Genomic DNA, 18,230 nt, shown 5'->3' with positions numbered 1-18,230 from the left:
GCCTGGTGGGAGAGGCCGTTTTGAAGGGCTCCCCGGCGCAGGAAGGCAGCGGGGAGGAAAAGGGCCGGAGATCCCCCCGCAGGAGGGGCTCCAAAGCCAGCCCAGGGTGCTCTGAGGAGGAAAGAACCAGCCTGTGCTGGGAAGGTGGCCAGAGCTTGAACCAGAGCAATGACCTGGTGGTCCCTGAGCAGCCTCCGAGCAGGGAGAAGCCCTTCAGGTGCCCGGAATGTGGGAAGAGCTTCAGAAAGAGCTCCAACCTCCTCACCCACCAGCACATCCACAGTGGGGAACGGCCCTACACATGTAGGGTATGTGGGAAGAGCTTCAGTAACAGCTCCAGCCTGATCCGACACCAGCGCATCCACACTGGGGAACGACCCTACATGTGTGCGGAATGTGGGAATAGTTTCAGGGACAGCTCTGACCTGATCCGACACCAGCGCATCCACTCTGGGGAACAGCCCTACATGTGCTTGGAATGTGGAAAGAGGTTTCAGACCAGCTCCAATCTCCTTGTGCACCAGCGGACACACACGGATGAGAGACCCTTCCGCTGCACCGACTGCGGGAAGGGCTTCAACCGGAACTCCCACCTTGTCACCCACCGGCGCATCCACACCGGGGAGAGGCCCTACAAGTGTGGGGAGTGTGGGAAGAGCTTCTCCCACAGCTCAACCTTGAACAGACACCAACAGGCCCACCAGTAAGGGAAGCCCTACCAGTGCCCTGACTGCGGGAAGAGCTTCAGCCGCTGCTTCCACCCTGAAATGAACCCCCTGATGGGGAGGCAACCCCTGGAGTCCAGTGACTGTCAGTCCATCCCTTTCAACCCCTTTCACAGGGGCAGGTTCTTCCAACAGAACCCTTCTTGGGGGTGTGTGGAGTTTCCTGCCTTGGCTGGGGCCCCACCAAGGTCACTGCTGGAGGGGGAGTTACATCCATCTCAAATTAAGAACTATTGCTTTTAAGCCAAATTTAGTAGAATTTCTTCAACAATTTCTTTAGGGTAGAACACTGTCCTATCTTATCCTGTACTCCTGGTAGTTTTAGTGTTTGTATTGTGCAGTAAATAATTCTGATGAAGATCCTTTGTTTGATCATTTGGAACCCTAAATAAATTCCTTTTTATCAATAGATCTGATTTGCCATCGTTAAAAGCTGGGGGACAAAAGTGGTTCAGTCACACCTCTGTAATTCCTCTAAACTGAAACTGTTGGCATAATCCAACTCTGAGATTGGATTCAGCAGCCCCCAGCACCTCACAGTAAGTTGGGAGCTCAGGGGGGGCACCCCCTCTTTTCCAACCCCTCCTGTGCCCAAAGACCCCCATGGGGCCATTGGACCTACCAGACAACCCCCCCTTTTCTACCCTTCTCCCTGTTCCTCCCACTTTCCCATTGTTCCCTCAATCCCCAGTTTCCCCCCCAAGAAAGTTTTGGGGTCCCAAACACTACTTTTTGCCTCCTCTCTTGTGGATGCTGAGGGAGAAAATGAGGCTGCACACACAGAGTTCCATTGCGGGACTTGTCCGCCGACATTTTTCCGTGTCCCCTTTTATTCCTCTTCTCTCATGAGCAACACTCAGTGTATGTCTTTTAGTCCACCAGAATTCCCAGCATGGCCCCAAAGCAGTGCCCTGATCCCACACATTCCCCTCCCCTCATGTGCTGCCTGTGTTCAGCCACCAGAGAAAAACACAGGCTGGTCATGCTGGCTGGTTAAAGAGCATTTCCACTTGGAGAAACAACCTTCTCTCTCTCCAAGCACTCAGCCAAGGTCCATCCTCCCTTTGCCTTCCCATGAACTCAGGGCAGGTGCAGAGTGACTCCGCTTGGTCCCACCTCTGCCCCTGTTTTGTTTGGACACGCAGAGTTCACGGCCAAGAGGGCCAGGACCCGGGCTCCTTGTCTTGGGGCTTGTCCCATGCGCTTCCAGAGGACTTGGAATATTGAAACCAGGCAGATTCTGAACCCCTGCTCCTGATGCTGCCACAGTGCCCACACACTGGCCCTGCAGGCATGGCCTGCACTGAATGGCCAGTGCAGCAGGAGCCGTGGCTGCGGCAGCTGCCGGGATTGCTGCAGAGATGATCCAAGCAGTCAGCCACCCACTGAGGATTTCTGCATTTCACAGTTTCCTTCATTCACTGTATCCTGCATCATCCTCCCAGCTTCTGCTTAGGTTCCCTGGGAGCCCCAGTTTGGCTCTTCTGCCCATGGGAATTATTAATGATAAATGGAGGGTAGATACGTTTTGATCTGTGCTACAACTAAAATAACAAGGATCACTTACAGGGATGTTAAAGGTATTGTCAGTCACATGAATCACAATGTCAGGTGCAGCCAAGAAGGCATCTGAGTGACAGGGACACACCATGGCTGAGTCATTAAGCCAGTCAGTAAGAGTTAGTAGACCCAGTGAATTCCCCCTAGAACAGTGTCTTCCCGATGGGACATCTGGGCAGGGCTTGATCTGCTCAGCATTCCCTGCCTGCTCCCGGGATTCTTGAGGGACAACCTGGTAAGTCCTGGCCGAAGGAGACCTGCCATCACCCCATGTCCTGGCAAGGCTGCTGCCCGTCTCCTGCCCCAAAGAGCTGTGCCCCTTGTTGCCCTCAAGTGCTGGACATAGAGTTTAGAAGCCCATGCCCATGTTTTGAAGGTGCCTGCGTGGAGGAGAGGTTGAGCAGCTGCAGCCTGAGGCTGGTGTCCCAGCAGAGTCTCTGAGGATAGCACCAGTGGCACTGGCTGGGGACACCTGAGTGTGGAAGGTGTGTCCAGCCTCAAGCAGGGCCACTGAAGTCAGTCAGGATGTCAGGCTGCAGCTGAAGCTGCCAAGGGTTGCTGTGAGGCTGGGGAGTCACTGGAAAGCTGTGGTGGCCACTTGCCCTGAAGCCTTTTGCCAAAGCGGGTGCAATTGTGCCCACAGTCTGCCCATTTTTGGTGCCCTGGTGGGTGTGGGTGCCTGGATGAGGAGGCCCAGGCGTTGTGGGTGCTGCTGCTCCTGGGCAGCCTCTGGTGCTGTTGTCTGTGTGGCGGAGCCGCTTGGGCAGCAGCGAGTGCACAGGCCTGCCCGAGGAGCCCAGCGCCCTGCCCGTGGTGGCAGCAGCTCTGTGGGCCCAGAGCTCTGGCTCGGGGGGGTGTTGGCCACAGCCCCTTGGCCTGGGCAGCCGTGGGGGCCCAGGCTGGCCGCCAGCCCTGCCTGTGCCACTGCTCCTCGCTGGCAGCACCCAGCAGACGTGCCCCGGCAGGGCCCCCTTGCCCTCCTTGTCCCCAGCCAGGCCAGCCTGGCCCCCTTGGGGGTGTGCCCACCCTGCTGCTGAGGCCTGGCCTCCAGGGCTTCTGCCACAGGGCTGGGAGAGGCCTTGGGAAAGCACCAGAGCAGCCGGCTGGCAGGGAAGGAGGTGGCTGCCTGGGGGCTGCTTATGGCCTCTGCCCCCCAAGTCCTGGGGGCTTTTCCCTCCACCCTGCCCCTTGGGGCCTGCTCCTAGTCTGTCCCCTTGCAGCCTTCTGCCACCCACCCCCTCACAGATTCCCCTCAAGGCTTCCCGCTCCCTTGTCCCATCAGGGCCTCCACAGCACCTCACCCCTTCCTGGCCTCCCAGCGCCCCCTCCCCTGCTGGTCTTTTGCTGGCACGCTGCACAGCGGGGCAAGTGTTGCTGAGCACGGGGAGCCCTTTTCCCCTCTTCCCCAAGGCCCTGTGCACACTGGGCACCAAAAAAACCTCCTGGGCTTCTGTGTGCGATAACATGGATGTAATATTCCCATGCTGGGCTCAAAGGAGGTGCTTGCAGGGAAGAGGCATCTTCCCCACAGGCTCAGGTGGCCCCAGGAGATGGAGCTTCCTGCATCAGTTCCCCACAGAGCTGCAGCAGCACAAGCAGACACTGCCCTGTGGAAAAGGCCAGGTCTTCCATGCCCTGCACAGCCAGTCTTGGAGCTGCTGGAATCTGCAGTGGGGAGCCATCTGTACTGCTCTTGGCACGTAGCAGTGTTGAATTGCCAGGCCTGCCATGGCGAGTCTGATGTCTTCTGTCATGTCTCTACAGGCTGGAAGAGGCAGCAACGGAGACTACCAGAATGGGAAGAATGAAGTTCTCCGTACAGCTCTGATGATGTGGAGCGTTTGACAGGCCAGGTCTGAGACGGCAGGGCTGTCATCAGTCATGCCTTGAAGGGCTGAAAGAGAAAGGAAGAGAGCCAAGGTGAGAGGCCAGGGGTGTGGGGACGTGAGGAGCCCCTCCTGCCAGGGCCATGCCAGCCAGCTCTTGCCATGGCCAGGAGGGAGCAGGGCCCAAGGGGATCAGCTGGAAGGTGCCCTCGCTCACCCTGGCAGATGAGCTGCAGCTCTGGCTGCTCCTGCTTCATGGACCTGGCGGCGATCCCTGGGAACACAGAGCCTGTCAGGCCCCAGAGGCACAGGTCCCCCGCAGCGGCGCTGCCAGCCCGGCCACACGGCCTCCTGCCCTGGCAGGGCTGAGCCCGGGGCCTTCCCGCATGGGGACGCCCCAGGGCTGGGCTGGCACAGGGCGGCAGCAGGCACCAGGCCACTCGGGGCTCCACATGCCCTGGGCCGCATCCTGCTGCCGCTGCAGCAGCCGGGGCTGGGGCCAAACTGCAGCGGGGTGGGGAGGGACCCCGGCCTTGTGGCTCACCCAGAAACTTGATGGCCAGCTTTCGAAGGGGCTCCTCTGGGCTCTCCAGGAACGGCAGGGCCTGGCGCACGTACTGGCCCACTCGGCTCCTGTCCTTTTCCAGCTGCAAAGAGTGCCAGGGCACGGAGGGAAGGCTCGGCTCAGGCTCTGCCCCTTGGCCGGGCGCTCCCTGCCCCCAGCTCGGGGCTCCCCTGCCCGCAGAGCCCTGAGGCCTGGCCAGCAGCCGCTGGGGCCGGGTTTGGGGGGAGCAGAGGGCTGGGTGCTCCAGGGGAGCCAGGGGCTGGGGCTTTGGGGCCATCCTTACCAGGCACTCGGGAAACCTCCATGGCTGCTCCATGGTCACCAAGTTCTCAAGATCCCTCCACTTCAGGAACTTGGCTGCACCAAACAGTGCTCTCCGAGAGGCCTGCACAGCAACAGAGAGCGGGCCATGGCACCGCAGCCCAGGGCACAGCACCCGCATCCCTGCGCCAAGGCCAGGAGGAGGCTGCAGGCGACCATGGGCCAGGGCAGGAGGCACAGCAGCCTCCTGCCATGGGGACACCAGAGCCCACGAGTCCTCACCTCTGCCACACGCTGGTTCTCATCGTGCCAGTTGAAGTAGAATGGCACCAGACTCAGGTACACGTGTGGCTTCAGGCTCTTGCTCCTCTCTGTCGCCTCCATCAGCTCCCGGAAGAGGAGCATGGAGAGCTGCTGCAGCTGGCTGTGCTCCTGGTGCAAAGGAAGAGGAAAAGACCTCAGCACTGGCTTCTCCAGGCCCACTGGGGCACAGGCCTGAAAAGACACTGGGCCCAAAGTTTCCTGGCAGCACTCAGTGCCCACAATGAGGGGCACAGAGCCTTACGTTGTCAAAGAGTGGCCGCAGCACCTCAAGCAACTTCAGGGCTATTGGGCTGGATATTTCGATGACTTTCAAGCCCAGCACATTGATGAACACAGAGAGAGTCATCTGAACTGTGTCTGTGTCTGCATCCTGCAGTAGCTCCAGGAGGCTTTCATTCAGGCTCCGGATGCTCTTAGCCTGTGTGGAACACAATGCTGTGGTGCAGCCCCACGCTGCTGCCGCGGGGCCCAGAGGTCAAAGGTGCATCCCAAAAGAGGTGGGCAGCTGAACGGGGAGGAGGAGAGCTGGGAGCAGCTGCCACAGCTGCCAAAGGCCAGCCAAGGCCAAGCTACTGCCTTGCACAGCCTCACGCTGCCGGCCCGGCTTCAGCCCCTGCCCCCTGCTCACCATTGCGGGAGCCTTGCTGAGCACCACCAGGCCTCGGAGCGCCAGGCGACGCCTCTCCGGGCACTGCCTGCGCAGGTGCCTGGAAATGATCTGCAGGACGCTGGGCCCACATTGTCTGGGGTTCAGGCAGTGCAGGACCTGAAAGGCAGGGAGCAGTGACGGGGTGCCCGGCTGGCAGGAGCCCGGACCCGCCCGGGGCTGGGCCCAGGCAGCAGCACAGGGTGCAGGCACCGTCCCGGGTGGCTGCGGCTGTGAGAGGGCAGAGAGGGGGAGGCAGCTGGGCCAGGCAGCGCTCGCCATCAGGCTCACCTCCACCAGGAACGCCAGGGCAGGCAGTTCCCACAGGGGCTCTCCCCTGCTGAGCCGCGGGAGCAGGCTGACGGCGATGCTGCGGCAGAAGGAGCGGGAGAAACGGCACAGCTCCCTGCAAGGGGGAATAAAGGTGCCAGAGACCCTGAGCCAGGTGGGCAAAGCTCTCCTGGGACTGACTCACACAGGTCTGGTCTTTGGCCACCAGCCCAGGAGAGGATGTGGGCACTTTGGGAGGTGGCTCCTCCTGTGCAGCCGCCCCTCTCCGCCTTTTCCACTCTGCTCAGCCATCCCTGGCTACCAAGGCCCTCTGGCCCAGCACACAGGTACTGTGTGGGGTGGCTTGTGCACAGGGCAAAAATGACAGGGGCAGTGGGGAGAAAGGGCTCTCACCTGGCCAGCAGACCCACTGCATAGTGGTGGGTGTCAGCCTTGAGGAGCATGTCCCAGCCACACTTGCGACCGATCGCCATCAACACGTCCTCATCCAGCAGCTGGCGCAGCAGGGCTTTAACGGTCTGCACTGCAAACCTGTGTGCAGAGCACAGCCCAGGTCAGGCACAGAGCCCTGGCCCCAGCCCCGAGGGCGTGGCAGGGAGAGAGGACTGGGATGGAGCACCTGTTGGGGTTGGGGGGAAGGCTGCGCTGCTCCCGGCATCGCCTCCAGAAGGTCTCGACCTCCTCTGACATCTCCTCTGTGCTGATGAAAACTTGGAAGAGCAGAGTCAGAAGGAGGCGGGGGGAATTGTTCTTCACTCCCCCTGGGCACCAGGAGTGGGATAGCTGGAGGATCTCCCAGAGTGCCACAGTTGCCTGCCAAAGACAAAGCACCCAGAGACAGCTCTCAGGGCCCAGATGTCCATGTGGCAGGGCCCAAATGTGGCAGGGACAGGCCAGAGGAGACACAGGGGGATCCCCCGGCCTGCTGCCCCTGAACCTGCCCCTAAGCCAGGCTTGCAGCCCAGTGCCTGGGGCAGGGAGAAGCAGTGGTGAGGGAGGATGGAAAGGCATCCCAGAGGCAACCTGGGGGCCAGCAGAGGTCAGCTCAAGAAACTCACAGCCAGGGCAAAGACATCCCTCTCATCCCCATCAGAGGTGCGTCTCCTGTGCGCTGGCCAGTATTCCAGCACACAGAAGAGGATCTGCAGCACCGGCTCCTTAGTCCGTCTGAAGGAGATGAGCGTCTTCCACATGGTGCGAGCAGCTCTGTGGAGTCACAACTCTGGCTCAGGGGGGTCTGGGACACAGCGCTGTGGCCTGGGCAGCTGCGGGGCCCAGGTGACAGAGCCACGGTGCCTTGTGGGGCAGGGAGGCAGGCTGGCCTCAGGATTGGAGGCTGACATGCCAAAGCTGGCAAAGAGAGGAGCTGGAGTGTCCGGGAAGTCTCCATGTCTCTGGCACACCATTTGGGACAGGCTGTCCAGGGGGATGGGGTCTAAAGGCAGGTGAGCCCTCAAGGCAGGTGGGCCCCATACCTGTCACAGGCTGGGGCAGAGCGCAGCAGGGTCACTGCAACGTCCGTGGGGTGTGCCTCGGTCAGCAGGACAAGAGTCTTGTCCAGCCGGTGCTCATCAGACACATTGGACGTGAGCCACTGATGGATGCACCTGACTATGGCCGGCACCTGGAGGGGACACGGGGGACAGTTGGAGAGCTGCCAGAGCCAGTAACTTGCCCAGCTTCCCCCAAGAAGTGCTCCCCTTGCCACCACACTCTGCTGGTCTCAAAGGCTGAGGGGACCCAGAGCAGCCGACGTGAGGGGCCACAGCATCCCTGGGGGACTGGAGCCCTGGCCACAGGCTGCTTACTTGCTTCGCTTTGTAGACACCGTTCTCCACAAGCAAATCCAGAAGGGCAGCGCTGGTCTGGGCATTGAAGAGGTCCAAGTTTGCCGTGTCCCCATGGGCCATGAAAGTGGCCTCTTCATGCCAAATGCACCTGATGAATCTGCAAACCAGCTACAGGAGAAAGGCAAGGAAGAGAGAGGGATGTCCCCTGGAGGGCCGCGACAGCGGTGCTGGGCTGAGCAGTGAGAGCAGGCCCAGCCCAGGCGGGGATGGCTGCAGGTACCTGTGCTGCCCTGCGGAAGCGGCCACGGGCACGGAGCTGCTCTTCTGTCCGCTCCTGGCCTGCATCTGGCAAAGAGCAAGCGCGCTCAGAGCTGAGGGTGTGCGGGAGAGGCCGGAGAACACAGCCCAGGCCTGGGCTCCAGGAGCAGGCAGGGCCAGCCCCGGGATGCCCAGTGGATGGAGCACGGCTGCCAGGAGATCAGCCCCAGCCCCTCTGCCCCCTCCCTTTCCCTGGGCATGTCCAGAGCGGATGGGACAGGATGAGGCCAAGGGGACTGCAGCCACCAGCCCTGTGGCCCAGCTCCAGCACTCACCCTCCTGCGGGGGCTGCACCTGCTGCACCTCTTCAGGCTGCTGTGTTGGAGCAGCCCTAGGGCTTTCCTCCTTCTCCTCCTCCTTCACCCAGGCCAGCTTGGGCACCGTGGGGGGTCTCTGCTGCATGTCTCTGTCTGGCGTTATGGACACCTGCAGCAGAGATGCCATGGAAAAGCTTTGGCTCCTCAAGTCCTGCAGTCGTACCTTGAAGGCAGCTGCAAGAGAGAAGCCTGGGAAATGCCTCGCCTCATCTAGTCCCACTGTCTGGCCTCAAGGGCACCTGCCCCAGGGACTGGAGATGCTTTGAGCAGCCCCAGGTCCCCAGGTCCCACAGTCTGGCCTGGAGGATGCACAGGGGAGAGGTGGAGAGCTGCCAGAGTTAGATACTTGCCCAGCTTCCCCTGAGAAATGCTTCCCTTCCCAGCACACTGTGCCAGCCTCAAAGGCTGAGGGGGCCCAGCGCACCCAGCTTGGGGGGCCACAGGCTGCTTACTTCTGCAGAGACAGCTCTCTCCTCAAAAAAGTCCAGGCTGGGGGTATCGGCCAGGCGCTGAACAGGCGAGGTGTCAGTGCCTGCCACGCCCTCCATTGTTGTGGCGTCGGCCTCCTCCGTGAGACCAGGCAGCACAGAGTCACAGTGTGACACGTCATCGGTGGACGTGGTGTCCCAGTGGGTTGTGTGATCACTGGTTGTGGTGTCACACTGTGCTGGGACAGCAGTTGACGTGGTGCTGACATCAGGCCTTGTCAGCTGGGTCGGGATGGTGTCAGGCTGGGCCTCAACATCAGCTGGTGTGACCCTGGACTTTCTACGCCGACTGCCCATGAATTTCATAAATGTCTGCAGGTGAAAGAAGGGCAGGGAAGAGAGGGATGTCCCCTGGAGGGCCGCAACAGCGGTGCTGGGCTGAGCAGTGAGAGCAGGCCCAGCCCAGGCGGGGATGGCTGCAGGTACCTGTGCTGCCCTGCGGAAGCGGCCACGGGCACGGAGCTGCTCTTCTGTCCGCTCCTGGCCTGCATCTGGCAAAGAGCGAGCGCGCTCAGAGCTGAGGGTGTGCGGGAGAGGCCGGAGAACACAGCCCAGGCCTGGGCTCCAGGAGCAGGCAGGGCCAGCCCCGGGATGCCCAGTGGATGGAGCACGGCTGCCAGGAGTTCAGCCCCTCTGCCCCCCTCCCTTTCCCTGGGCATGTCCAGATGGGATGGGACAGGATGAGGTCAAGGGGGCTGCAGCCTCCAGCCCTGTGGCCCAGCTCCAGCACTCACCCTCCTGCGGGGGCTGCACCTGCTGCACCTCTTCAGGCTGCTGTGCTGGAGCAGCTCCAGGGCTTTCCTCCTCCTTCTTCCTCCGGAACAACCTGAGCAGGCTGAAGCGTCTCCCTGCCATGCCACAGTCTGGTGTCCAGGGCACCTGCAAGAGAGAAAGAGAACCTCGGAGAAACTCCGGGCCCTAAGTTGCAGAATGGCCTTGAGGCCACCTGCCGCAGGGATTGGAGACACCTCGGAGAAGCTCCGGGTCTCCAAGTCCTGCAAAAGGGTCTCGAGGGCACCTGCCACAGGGATTAGAGACACCTCGGAGAAACTCCGGGTCTCCAAATCCTGTGGAAATGCCTCAAGGTCACCTGAAAGCGAGAAAATCCTCCAAAACGCTCCGGGTCAGCAAGGCACGAGTTGGCTGCGCGGGGGCTCCGCACAGCACCGCTCTGTCCCGTCCTGTCCCGTCGCCTGCTCCGAGGAGCACTGTTGACACTGTGGCCGTGTCACCAGCAGCACCTCTGTCACCACGGGTCATAAAGGGCCCTTGGACACCCTGCCCCCTTCCATCCCACCGGCCATGCCCAGCGTGTCACAAAGGGCCCTGGGACACAGTGCCACGTGGCCTGGGGCCTCCCCCAGCCCCGCCAACCTGCCCCACCTTGGAGGGAATCCGCTCTCTGAAGTATCTAATCTGGCTGGACCTGAACTGTAGGAACAGCTCAAGAAATGAGCAAACACTCCCCTCCTGTGCCTGCTCACGGCAGCACAAGGAGCCCCCTCGGCCGCCGACTCAGTCGCAGCAGGAAGGGCACGGGGCCTTCCACACAAGCTGGCACGGCCTCCTTGGGAGAAGTGCTGGCTGGTGGCCATCCTAAACAAGGGGGCTGACACTGAGAAGGAAGGTGTGGGCAAGGGCACCAATGCTGCTGGCAGCCCTTTGGCCACGGCTGCACCCAAATCAGCAGCTCTGGCAAGTCCTGGCCCAAGGAGACCTGCCACCACCCCGAGTCCTGGCAAGGGTGCTGCTCGTCTCCTGCCCCAAAGAGCTGTGCCCCTGTGTGTTAGTTCATTTGAATACATGCCCGGAATAAAGACAAGTACAACAGACATTCAAACAGTACAAAAAATCTTATATTGCAGTAAGAATAAAAAACTAGCAAAGAGAATCAAAAGCTAAAAAAGAACACAAAATAACTGCTTTATCAGTTGGCATTCATACAATACTATGATCGGCTTTTATTATAGCATTAACTAGTAATAAGGGAATTAAAGAAACATTTAAAGGATATTAAAACAATACTACGAGTGGCTTTTAATACAGTATTAACTAGTAAAAAGAGAATTACAAGGATATTAAAAAAGGATATAAAACATTTGCTTTCTCAGTTGCTTCCTGTCAATAAACTGTGCTTACCCACACAGACAGGCCAGGGCTGCCAGGATCTGCAGCAGCTGGTCGGTGCCCGTGCTTAGCGGGCATCCCCGCGGAGCAACACAGTCTCCATGGCAGGATGAGGATCGTTCACCCCAGCAGTCCTGACACCCCATTTTATCAGCTCTACATTACACCACGTAGGGCCAGTACCCAGTATAAGGTGATGCCTGAGTGGCAGCCAAATCCTGCCTGTTCATCACCTGATAGCAACAGTCTGTGCATGCCCTGCTGTAGGGCAAGGGGCCAGCGACCCCTGCCCACAGAATCTGCCTCTCACCAGCATCTTTCTCACCCCTGTGTATGACCTCTACCATTGTGTTTCAAGGGTAGATGTATCTATCTTGCAATAGGTAGCAAAACCAAGGAAGAACTCAGCTCTGATAATAGGGGATATCAGGCTGACTTGCTAAAAAGCACAATGGACCTTCCAATTCGCTTGTGCCATGAAGTTACATTGTACCATACTCTGGCTGGTTTCACATCCTAATATGATTTCTTTCTCACGCCTCTATGCTCCATTGATCATCTAATTCAAAAGTACCCCCCTTACAGACATGAAACAGTTTAAAGTCCTGTAGATGTAGAGATGAAAAAGTCATATCTAAAATGTAGTGCCAGCTTGTTCCTAAGCATTTGCAAAATTCCTTCCCAGCAGGTGCCAGGGTGGGTGGGCAGGAGGTGACTTGCTTTATTCAGACCATTCTTGTATGTGTGACTGCTGCTCTTTCACCCCTTTCCCCCTATTTCTGGGTTGGTTTCTAGAGCTGTTTTTGAAATAAACACTTTTTTCAATCTCACAAGTGAATATTTTCAAAGAAATACAAGATGTGAAAATCTAGTAAAACCAATATTTAACAAAATGGTGAAATCACACTCCTTTATGTACTCTCAGCACTCTGCTACTGACAGTTTGTGTAGTTCTCCATATACTGGAAATGTAATTAAGGATCAAGCAATTTTCTCTGTATTCTTTATTTCCTTTTAAATTTTTTTTCTGTCATCAAATTGGCTGCAGGATTTGGTCCTGTCTTTGTGGAGGATGAATGCCACTGTCCTTTTATGTTTGAGTTAGTATTTTATTGCTCAGGGGGACTGTCAGTGGGAGAAGTGGTGGGAAGGATCCTCCACTCAGGGGCTGGAGCTTTAGCTTCTAAAGAAGGCTGTACTTAATCACAGAGCTGCAACTCAGGATTTCTCCCTGCATTCCAGAACTTTTCATTTAGCCAGCTGAGAGTGCCCAGGGCACAGCCAGGTTAATGTTTAACTCTTCCAACACTGGGCTCATCCCGAGGATATCCTGTCATCCTGAGAAGAAGGAAGGCAGATGCTGTGCCTATTCCCTAGGGCTGGGCAGGAAGCAAAACCCTCAAAGCCCTGGCCCTTCTGAAGGAGTTGATCTTGTGTTATTCCTCAGTAGTCAGTACTGAAAATTCTGTGTCTGAGATACAATGAAAAGGAGAGTTGCTGAGAGGCTTGTCTGGGAGAGAGTGTTTTTTTAGTTTGTTTTTGTGGGGGTCTTTTAGTGCCAAATGAAGGTTGGATCATGAAAATCAGTCTTGTTACTGACAAAATTAGTAAAGGCATTTAAACGCTTTCAGATTCTGTAACCATTTTCCTTTCTTTCACTTTCTCACCCCTTGCAAATCAGAGACAGTTCCTAGAGGACAGGAGAATAAAATAAACAAAAAAATATTTCTCTACTCTTGGGGCCTGTGTCAGGTCTGTTTTGAATGCATTTGAATCCTACTGCTTCCAGGCTCTTTTTCAAGTAGCACCAGATAAATACCTATGAACTGCTGAGATGAGAGGGATCATTCTTACTTCACAAAATGTTTCTCTTTTTTCTTCCTATCCTGTGTCCCTTTTGTTCTAAGCTAATTCACTGCTGCTGTTTTGGGTACAACTGATGTAAAGCAGCAAACCTGTAACATGCCAGAAACAGGCTACAGTGGGTTGAAGACACAGCTTATGTTTGATTGGGTGTAAATACAGAGAGTTAGTTGGGTTTATCTGATAGCCTGGCAGAAGGAGAGAGGAGCAGGACAAACTGTTTTCAGTAACTGTGCTGTTCAGACACCTGATAAGATGGAGAGTGCTTTGGAACTACTGATATGCTTTGAATAAGAAAAGAATAATCACATCCATTGGCACTGGCTTATCAGGAAGGAAGTGAAATGCCAGCACTTTTACATGAGCAAAAGGAAATGTTTTAGACACTTTGGGCCATTTTTCCACTGAAATTAAATAGCAGGAGGCTTTTGAGTGTGCTGTGATGAGTGGAAGGATTTATTACCTTGACAGAATGACAGGTGAATGTGTTCAGAGAGGAGTCCTCAGCAACAATACCAGTTCCTTGGATAAGTGGCCACATCTATTCCTGCTTTTGGTAGAGATTCAGGAATTCTCTCCTTTCTTTCTCCCTGAAGTGCAGTGGCTCACTTACAATGTGCAGTTTTTCAGAGTGTCACATCCTTGTGCATTTTGTAATATCCTGGCAGCATGTTTGATATTGGGTGTGTAACAGGCTGTTCATAAAATAATGCTGGATCATTGACTGGTGTGCCCTCTGCCTTCAGTCCCTGGGTATTTTCATGTTCCAAAAAGAATATATCTCAGCCTGTGCTGGGAAGGGAAGGTGTGATTCACCATTAACTTACCCCAGCAGGCATGAAACATGCTCAGATGCACTACTGTCTTCTCAAAGTTTACTCATTTTTATTTTTGTACCTGTTCAAAATTTATTTCCAGGTTCTTTCACATGCTTACAATTAATTTGGGGATATTCAAATTCAATGAATGATAGTGCATGAACATATTTGATTGATTTTGGATTCTAATTGATTCCTGTCAATGAGATCCCTGTGACACTCTGAAATCAATGATATGTGATTCAACCAAGGTACCACTGTTCTGTACATTAGGTAGCAGTTGGGAATTTAGGAACTAAATGTTCACAAGCTATAAATGGACAAAATGTTTAGATTTCAATAGCCCTTTGTTTGGTATTTATTCGCCCAAATATGTTTCTTGGGAAAGTTAGTTTTCCAAAGGGCAGGTTTTCAGTGAAAGAAAGGTCATTGATTTAATGTTTAATAAATTTTAGCTAAAAACAACAGGCTCCATTGGGATGTAAAATAATTTAAGTATTTACTGCAGGCAACCTTCATGCTTTAGAGCTGTTGCTCAAAGGTTTCATTCCTCTATGAAGATGTCAACTGTAAATATAAAAATGCCTCACTGAAAATGTAATGGTTCAAAGATTCTACCTGAAATAAAAATTCCTGCCTGGGGAAAGCACTATAATAAAAATAAAGTGGTCTTCACTTTCTTTTTCCTGTGGAGGCCTCACTTGAAAAGAGTGCTTCAAGGCAGCAGGGTTGGTAGGGATTGCCAGTTTTTATTTATTGATTTATCCACAGATGATGATAGTCTAGCTTTGGAACCAGCAATACACTTCAGCCACTTATACAAGGCAATATGTGAGCTGCTGCTGCTTCCAAAATGCAGTATCCTGGCATTTCAGGCAACTTTAAATTGGGCAAAACCCCACTTAGTAATATTAAAATCTAGCTTCTGAAGCACTTTCATTTCTGAAAGCTTTTGATGTCTTTTTATATCTCTTTAGCATATATTAAATTTCTTGGGAGCAGTGGCCAGGATGTACACTTGATGGATGACTGGGGTGGGGAGTCTCCCCCCACCCCCCCACTTTTTTTTTCCCTCCCCTTTAATTTTAAAATGAGGTGTGATAATTGTGCATTAGGTAATGCTGGAACATGAATCCTGCAGATGCAGCTGTTTGACAACATTAAAGTGGGGGGGTTGTACCATTGTTAGGTAAGTCAGCAGAGATTTTCCAAGCTGAGAAGGACAGCCTGCTGCCAAGCTCTGGCATCTGTCCTAAGAAATCTTTTGCTTCAAGGATGCCCTGCAGAAAATGATGGCTGGATGCTTTTCTGAAGGCACAAACTGCCTGTTTTCTCTTCCATAGCATTCAGAATGGGACTCCTTGTCCCAGCCTGCCTGCTCAGGTTTTTGTGGTGCTGGGTCAGGGTTTTCATGTGTTTTTTCTCCTGGGATAAAGTTGTGTACAGTGAATATTGATTATTCATCCCATGTCTGGGTCACTGTCTACATCTTCAATTTGACCCAGAATCTGTGTAAATGAGGAATGCATTGAAACAAAGTCAAGGATCCTTCAGTGACTTGTTTCTCTGAGTTCAATCTTCTGAGACCTCTGATGAGTCTGGCAGGGCAGTGCCTGTGTGCAGAGGGGCATGGAAACAGAGTCCCAGCCCAGCAGCAGTGCCAGGGAGCAGCAGCATTTGGCCTGTTGAGAGCTGCTCTTTTTCTCCTGCCCCCCTCCCCTTCTGGGCCTCGGTGAGGCCTCAGTGCTCTGGGCCTTGGTCCCTGGGCTGGGCTGGGTCAGTCCTGTGGCCATGGCACTGCTGGCATGAGCTGGGCTCCACTGCACTCTTTCCACCACACAAGGGGCTCCATTTGCTCCGGGCACAGCCTGAAGCCTCAGCTCTTCTTCTCAAGGGCTCTCAAGAAGAAGGCCAAGGACCAGGCTCTCCAGAGGGTCCTTGCCTTGCTGGTTTCTCCCTGGAGTCCGTGTGCTGCCCTCAGGGTCCCACTGTGGGGGCTGAGGGGCTGAGGCTGCTCCAGCTGGTGCTGGTGGTGGCCAGTGCCCCTGGAGATGGCAAATGGGGCCTGAGGAGCCCGGGGCCGATTCTCTGCTGCTGTGCTGGGGAGCGGGGCTGGCCCTGGGGCTGCAGGAGCTGCCTGAGCTGATGATGTGCTGAGCATTGCAGCCCCAGAGGGCCTGTCCCTGAGCTCCATGGCCTCCATGTCCTGCTGCAGGGCCAGACCTGAGTGTGCTGCTCTGCTGGGCTGGGGCAGGGGCAGGGAGATGGGGGGACCAGGGAGGGGCTGGACTGGGCAGTGCCAGGGAGGGGAAAACCCCAATGTTGGGCTGAAGTGTGGGAGTGGGCAGGGTGGGGGCTCTGCCGCCGCTTGGGCACCCCTGGAGTCAGAGTTTCCTTTGGCAGCACAACTTATCTAAGACCAAATAGTTTTCCAGAGTTGGCTTTTCTCTCTCTCTTTGTCCTGGTTTTCTTTTTTGTTTTCAGTTCCCCTGTCGGGAAAAGGGGGAAGGGAAGCACATGTCGATCCCTGCTTTTATCTGTATACAAAAGGGAGCTGGGGTGAGGAGGGAGGGGGGGAACAAAGCGATTTCTCCCTCTATTCTCTCTCTTTTATCCCATTCCCGCCTCCCTCGCCACACCCCGGGCGACTGTTTCCCCGCCGCCCCTCCTCGCTCGTCCCGCGGGGCAGCTCTTTCAGCTCCGGGGCGGCGGAGACTCCCCCGGCGCGGCCCTTTGGTTTCCCTCGGTTTATTCTCCGGAGCTGATTCTGTTCCGAGCTCGCCCCCCTCTCTGGCGACCCCCGCCAGGGCCCGTCCCGGGGCGGCTCCTTCAGTGCCCCGGGCGGCGGGGACCCCTCGGGGCGGCTCCCCCAGGGCCCCGCCCGCCGCCGCCGCTCCCCGGGGCCCTCCCCGCTTCCTGTCGGGATCGGACACCGCCGGCGGCCCCGGCCCTGCCGGGCTCCATCAGCCTGAGCAATTGCTGCCAAGGAGGGGCCGGGGGCTTCCTCTTGGCCTTCGTCTCCCTGGCGCTGGGGCTCGGCTTCTACCTGCGCCAGAAGGTGAGGGGGGTCCCAGGGGGTCGTGTGTCCCCCCAGAGCGTCTGTGCCCCCCCGGGGACCCCCCACCCCGCTGTCACCCCCTTTTCTCTCCCCACAGAGCTCCTGAGCCGGCGGCGGCCGCAGCCCCTCCCCGGGGCCTCGGGCCCAGCCTGGACCCCCCTGTCCCTGTGAGGATTTTGGGGGGTCGTGTGTCCCCCCCCTCCCCTGCTGCCACTCCTGATCCCAGGAAAGCTTCCCAGTTCTCCCCAGTCCCTGTTATTGGGGGGCAGTGGGGGAGGGGGGGTGGATCACGAGGGGTGGAGCCGAGTTTGGGGGGGGCAGAACTGGCTCCGGGATGGATCGGGAATAGGGACTCCCCTGTTTCCCCCGTGTAAACCCACTCTGGGGGAGCTTTGGGAGGGCACCTGCCCCTCAGTAGGCACCCAGCTCATCCCAAAAGGTGCTGGGAACCCCTCAAAACCTTCTTAGAGCTCCCCGAGGACCCCCAAACACACTCAAAGCCCACCCAGGACCTCACCCAACCCCTTTTCTGGGGGGACTTCTCTGGGCACTGGTGGTGCTGGGAGCCTCCCCAGCTGCAGGCGAGGAGTTCTTAGGTGAGCGGGGGGTGGTAAGGGGGAGGTCGGTGGGAAAAGGGGGGGTTAGAGGGGATAAAGGGGTAGTGGGACCCCAAACTGAGTGGGAGGGGAGTGAGACCCCCCAAAAAGTGGAGGGGGGGACCATTGAGAATGATGGGAAATAAGTGGGAGAGGTCAGGAGAGTGGGGAAAGAGGAGGGTGGGACCCCCAAACTGAGCATGAGAGGGCTGGGGAGTGGGGAGATGATGTGGAAGGGGTGAGAGAGGGGAGAAAAATGGGGATTGGGACCCCCAGAGTGATCCTAATTGGAGCTGGGGATTGAGTGGACTATGAAAAAGTGGGAGGAACAGGGAGAAGGGTAAAAGAGCAGGGGTAGTGTGGTGGGATAAACGGTCCCATGGGAGCCTTTGGGCACAGGAGGGCTGGGAAAGGGGGGTGGCCCCTCTGAGCTCCCAACTTACTGTACGGTGCTGGGGGCTGCTGGATCCAATCTCAACCTTGGATCATGCCAACAGTTTCAGTTTAGAGGAATTACAGAAGTGTGACTGAATCACTTTGGTCCCCTAGGTTTTATTGATGGCAAATCAGATCTATTGATAAAAAGGAATTTATTTAGGGATACAAATGATCAGACAAAAGATCTTCATCAGAATTACTTAGTGCACAATATATACA

The 18,230-nt window shown here is 56.2% G+C and overlaps 1 protein-coding gene and 1 pseudogene across 1 annotated transcript in view; one reads left to right on the top strand and one right to left on the bottom strand.

The window, feature by feature from the left end:
* The window catches only part of LOC127474809 (uncharacterized), a 1,721,191-nt pseudogene that overhangs the window by 402,421 nt on the left and 1,300,540 nt on the right, over positions 1-18,230 (top strand).
* The window catches only part of LOC127474829 (zinc finger protein 850-like), a 151,199-nt gene that overhangs the window by 103,232 nt on the left and 29,737 nt on the right, over positions 1-18,230 (bottom strand). The window lies entirely within an intron of this gene.

This window comes from Manacus candei, unplaced genomic scaffold (genome assembly GCF_025592945.1).
Source record: "Manacus candei isolate 608988 ecotype Guabito, Panama unplaced genomic scaffold, ASM2559294v1 h1tg000045l, whole genome shotgun sequence".
Taxonomy (NCBI): Eukaryota; Metazoa; Chordata; class Aves; order Passeriformes; family Pipridae; genus Manacus; species Manacus candei.
Note: the sequence above shows the minus strand (reverse complement) of the source record. Positions and strands in the feature narration are given on the sequence as shown.